Here is a 6,169-nt window from a genome sequence, read left to right on the forward strand (position 1 = left end):
GGATCCTACATGTTGTTTTCTTAGTTTTGGCCATGATTTCTATTTTTACTTGCCAGTTTAAAATGGCACTTGAGGCACCAACACAGCTCAGTTTACTAGTCATGAGGAGTACTACTTAGCCTGTAGAAATAGTGGTATAATGTCTATTAGAGAAACAATTAATGAAATGAAACAATTAATCTATTAGTCGACCGACAGAACATTATCAGGCTACAATTATTTGATTCAAATGTATTGTTTAAGTATTCTTTACTGGCAGAAAAGCAAAACGTTCCCTACTTCCAGCTTCTCAGTGCTGAAGATTTGCTGCTTTTCTTTGTCTTGTGATAGTAAACTGAATATCTTTAGATTTTAAATTTTTACTAAGGCAAGACAAACATTTCCAAGACCGTAACTGAGGCTTTAGGAGTTTGAGATGGGCATTTTTCTGTATTTCTTTACATTTTAGAGATCAAAGAATTAATCAGATAATCGAGAAAATACTTGTTGGATTAATCAATAATGAAAATAATTGTTACTTCGGAGTCATTGCGTTACGAACTGGCGGCGTAGAGTCTGAATGGCATGGGCATTTACGAGTGAAAGAGTGTCTAATGAAGAGGAGTTTTTGCCACACAAAATAATGCATATCTTTTTTTTAAAATTCAGATTATTTCTCTTTTTCTTTGTGAGGTACTGGATACTTTTACCTCTTCACTTATAATACTTCATATTTGCAATGAACCAATTGTAAACAGACACATCATCCTTTAGTTGGACTAATGTACAGTACACATGCAGTCTGTTACAAGAGGTTACAAGGAGCATTGTAAGCAATGAGAAGCCACACAGATTGGTAACCAGGGATCTCAACCCCTTACTTGGAAAGGAAAATAAAAGACATAAATTAAAGTAATTATCCAAACTGTTTGGGTCACTTCCTGGTTCAAACCTGACCAACATTTAACACATATTTTAGGCAATTTCATATACATATCTTATTTAGTATATTTTCCTTATTCATGTTTCCTTATTTTTGTACTTGCTTTTATCTTTTATTTGATTTTATCATTTAATCATTTATCATTTTAACACAGACTTTCTGGAAGAAGAAATATTATACTGTGTCTTGTTGGCATCTTCCTGGCTAAATGAAGAATAAAAAAAGTATCCTTGCCTCTTGTGATTATCACTGTGCAGAGTTTACATAAGTGTAGACAGTAAGTATCAAATGATATAAGGACAGGAAGGCAGTTTGACCCATTTGTCTCCCTTATTGGAAAGGAGCACCTGCTCCCCCAACATCCCCTCCTCTCTGTGACTGTGACTGTGTTGAGCCTTCATTGCCACTATACATGTGTGTTTAGGTGACAGAGACTTATAAATGAACCTTAGTTTGAACATGCCGTTTCTTTTTTTCATGAGCCGGTAATCAAGGTTTGCCTCCCTGATGGGCAGTCTCTTAGTTAAAACTTAAACAGCCGTATCAGCTCCTATCTCATTCTCATTCACACTTTATTTATTTGCTCTGTGAGGAAATGTGCAATCAGGGTCTTTCCAGAAATCCAGTATTTTACACTAATCTCAAAGAAATGTTCAGAAAAGGTTTTCCCTATAACTTGTTTCCGGATTCTTGTCTGATTGGCAACAAAGAGATAAGGATGTTTATTTAGGAAATTAGAGCTCTTATGTATTAGCCTTTCAATGAAAAAGACTGGAACTGAATTCTTAATGTGGCTCTCTTCAGTGTGACAAAGCCTACATATCTGGATTAGAGCTGTAACGATTGGTTGACTAATCGATCGACAGAAAAATAATCGCTTTAAGAAATTGGAATGGACACTCTTCTCTTATTTCTGACATTTAATAGACAAAACAATTAATTGAGAAAATAATTGGCAGATTAATCAATAATGAAAATAATTGTTAGTTGCAGCCCTTAACTTTATCTGAAGTGCGGTAGATACCAAGAATATTAAAATGATTGTTCAAAATTGCCCTATCTCGCACTAAGGGAAAGAAATCTGCAAAAGTTCAGGTATTCTTTAATGGATTTGCACCAAAATATTTTCATTACATTTCCTTGTAATGTTACGATTCACTGCCTTAAGCAGAAAGTAAAACTATTCTTAACTGAATTCAAACTGCACTGAAACCTGCATAGTCAGTTCCATGCTGGTGTTCTCCTCCGGGACACCAGCATGGACTTCAGGGGAGCTGTTTGCACGGCAGCTCTGTTGACAGTTTATGAGTAAACTGGCTGCATTGATTGCTACACGGGTTTAAGATAGGTGTATCTCAGGTCAGTGGTAACCAGAGGGTCTCTGCGAGGGCAGAGGTCATCACAGAAGTGACTGTGGTTGTGACTTGACCTTTAGGGCCAGGCTCCTTTAACAGAAACCTGTTTGGAAGGAACCAGATCAGACTCGCACTAGGCCGCCATGTGGGTTGTGGTGTACATTTAAATGAATGACCTCGATTTGATATCGTTACAATTACATCTACATGAGTCACAAATGCCACAAATCAACATCCATTAGTTTAAGGCAACAAACTGCAGGAAAAATATCATAAAGTCATGCACTGGCCAATTTTGGAGCTTTGGGCTAATTTGCTTCCATGACAAGTCTTCTTTAGTCTTTAGACTAGTGGAAGGTAAACATCCAAAAATACACATTCAGGTGTTTATTTTACTAACTTTGTCCAATTTGCATCTTTAGATTTCCCAAAATCCACCAACAGTTAGCTAATAGATAATGCCTCGTCTGCCATTCAGAAAACTTCTAATACAAAAATAATTGTCCTAATGTGAGTGATCAAGTTTCATGGTGATATCTATGAGTTAAATGTGTTCACCCTGTTCACATGTAGTCTCCCCTTAAGTGTATTACAACTATTACATTAAATGAAAGAAAAATAGATAATCAACAAATCTGATAATCGATTGTTTATCTAGAGTCTACAGCCAAGCTGTAGCGCTTTGAGCTAAACGCTAACATCAGCATGCTGACATGTTCACTTTGACAATACCAATATGCTTATGTTTAGCAGGTCTACCATCTTAGTTTAGCAAGTTAGCATGCTAACATGAGCTAACAACTAAACACAAAGTACAACTGATGCTGATGAGAATGTCGTTTGTTTTGCGGGTATTTAGTGATAAACTAAAGTATTGGACAAATTTAAATTTGGATTATCCTGAAAGGGTCATGAATGTCTGCACCAAATTGAATGGCAAAATATCCAAAAGTGGTCCAGACTTTTCACTTAAAACCATAAATATCAACCTCATGGTTGATATAAAAGTCAGGGGCTCATCAAAGTCAGAATTTCAGGTTAATCCATTTCACAGATGTTGAGATGTAGAGAGTCAAATCAATTAGTCGATTCATTTCTTAACGACGTACAGACAATTAATTGCAGCTATTCAGTCATTTCACAAGCAAAAATGTCATATGTGATAGAAAATTAAATATATTTTGGTCAACATGGTCTCTAAAATAGCATTGGACCTTTCTCACTATTTCCTGACATTTTATACAGTTAGAAAAGTTATAGTTGTTTCTTAATAATAGTGTTGAAGGGCCATAACTGCAGTTTAGTGATTGCATGTACACATAGATAAAGTCACCAGACTGGATACAGTATGTCACTAAAAACACCATGAAAAGTCATCGTGACTTGCAAGGTGATAGGCATGTTTATAGCAGAGGAGGTTGAGTCCCAGAAAGGAAGAAACATCAGACAGAGCCTCAAAGAAAACTCAATTTCCTGATCATTTGATCATTTACAGGTGTTCAGTGTTAATATTTGAGTAGTGCTTGTTCCAGAAAATACCTTTTGACTAGTCAGGCTTGTGTCTGTCTGTATCATATAAAATCATGCTCACAAACACTCCCCGGAAATCTTTTTTTAATTCTCCTCCATATTTTTGAAATAGCAAATTAGTGTCTTTCATGACAAAATTAAACGAGATGAGGACACATTTGGGGCTTTCTTCAACAAATCAAAATGACAGGGATTATTGTTAATATTGACCGATTGTGCTCGATATTTTCCAGATAGATGACACAATTGTGGCAGAAGTGGGCAAGGAGTGGTCGGGAGCTTGGCACTACAAACACAACTGTATTTTTCCCACTACTGAATGTAGCTGTTTAGGAAAAGTCACTGCATGTTCATCTGCCTCACAGTCTGTTTATGGTGTCAAATTGCAGACGAGAGCATGTTAAATAAAAGCAGTGAAGCCTGTTGAACAAACATAACCTCACTGAGGTGACCTTTAATGAGTTCAAAAATCTGATATTACTGAATATAACTCCTACAGTTTATTATAACTGAAGAATGACCACCACACCCAATAAATCCTTTAACTCCTGATAGATGCTGCAGAAAACATGAGTTTTACAGATTGTGAATTCATCCATAACGTCTTCTGTGATCTTAATATGGTTGATGGTTGTGAGGAAAACCTCGGCCTGCCCTTTTGATGCTGATCAATGAGACAAGAGCACACGTAGAGGAGATTATAAAATGTATTTCCCTCACATTTGCTGCAAATTCATACACCTGAATTGACCCTTTGAACTTTATTTTAAAGACTTTACATGGTAAGATGTATAACTCCAACATCTCTCCACTTATTTACATGTGTGTTTTCTATTTAGAAATGTGGCTGGCGTGCTATCTCAAAACATTTTGGAATCATATAACAAGAAGAGACAGATATTATCAATACTGAACCGTTTGTTCAACAGGCATTTAGCATTGCTAGGGCATTTATTCAACTTATTGTAAAACAAATCCTAATTCTATGGCAACTAATAATCATTCAATAAGGTCAGAAAGTCACAATTACAATTACAACAGAGGTGACAGTCCTAAACTCAAAGAAGTTATCTACGTTATTTTTTTCTTTTTGCCATATTTGGGGCGGCAGTAGCTCAGTCCGTAGGGACTTGGCTTGGGAACCGGAAGGGCCAGTTTGCCAACAAGACAAAGTACGGAGTGTGGACTGGAGAGGAGCCAGTTCGCCTCATGGGCACTGCCTTGAGTATGGACCCCCCACACTGCTCCCCGGGCTCTGTGTATATAGTAGCTGCCCCCTGCTCCTAATACTAGGATGGGTTAAATGCAGAGTCTCCTTTTCAGTGTTTGTGCCGTGCTGTGTACAAGTGACAATTAAAAGAAGATTCAAATCCTCCAGTTCCATTCCATACTTCCATTTCCAACTAAATAAACACTCTCGTGGTTGTAAAAGCATTTAAGTCCAGGCACTCTGTAGAGCAAAACTTCACTAAAGCCCAGAGTGTTGCAAATAATATGATGGCCACTAGAGACTCCCATAATCGCAGCACAAAGTGCAGTGTATGCTACACATGCACAACATTTATTCTAGTCATTACTGTTTGTTGTATTCTGTGTCTGTCCAGCTTGAATGTGACTTCAATATGTTTCCTTAACACCCTATGTAACATATAATAAATTAATTAAAGGAGGCTAATGGTATAACTTTGGTAATGAATGTGCTATGTGAAAGACTGAATATACAAAACAATTATGTATTTAACAAGCGGTATAATGTGTTAGATAATCACTCCAATTGTGAATTTCAGCAAGGGATCAATGCAGTCTTAATCTATAATTAATACATCATTTATTTGTTGAATAGTATACATTTTGTATTATTAATCTGAATCTGTAAAGTAACTATAAACTAAAAGGCATTAAATAAATGTAGTGAAAGTACAAGTACTTTACATTTTTACTAAAGGCCCTGTCACACAGTATCCGTATGGCAGAAACGAATGCCGGCGCATACGAAATATCTGCAATACGTTGATATAAATTAAGGGTAAGTTGTGATCGCTTGAAGGACGCAGACGATACGCCGAACACGCCAGACATACGGCCCTGTCACACAGCTCCGTATGACAGAAACATGCCGGCGTATATGAAAAGTAGCTCAAAATTTGTCAGAGTACGTCCAACTTTTCCACAGCGGTGTTGTAGCTGACGTATACATAACGAATACATAACAAATTATTATATGTATGTCAAACATTGATAGCGTATCACTTACTTATACAAAACGTATCAGAGCGTCTGGCCAACGGAGCTGGAAAAGTGCCATTTGGTTCACGTCATGCTGATGCTGGAGAACAGGCCAAAATGTACTCTTGTCCTCTCA

This window comes from Cottoperca gobio, chromosome 11 (genome assembly GCF_900634415.1).
Source record: "Cottoperca gobio chromosome 11, fCotGob3.1, whole genome shotgun sequence".
Taxonomy (NCBI): domain Eukaryota; kingdom Metazoa; phylum Chordata; class Actinopteri; order Perciformes; family Bovichtidae; genus Cottoperca; species Cottoperca gobio.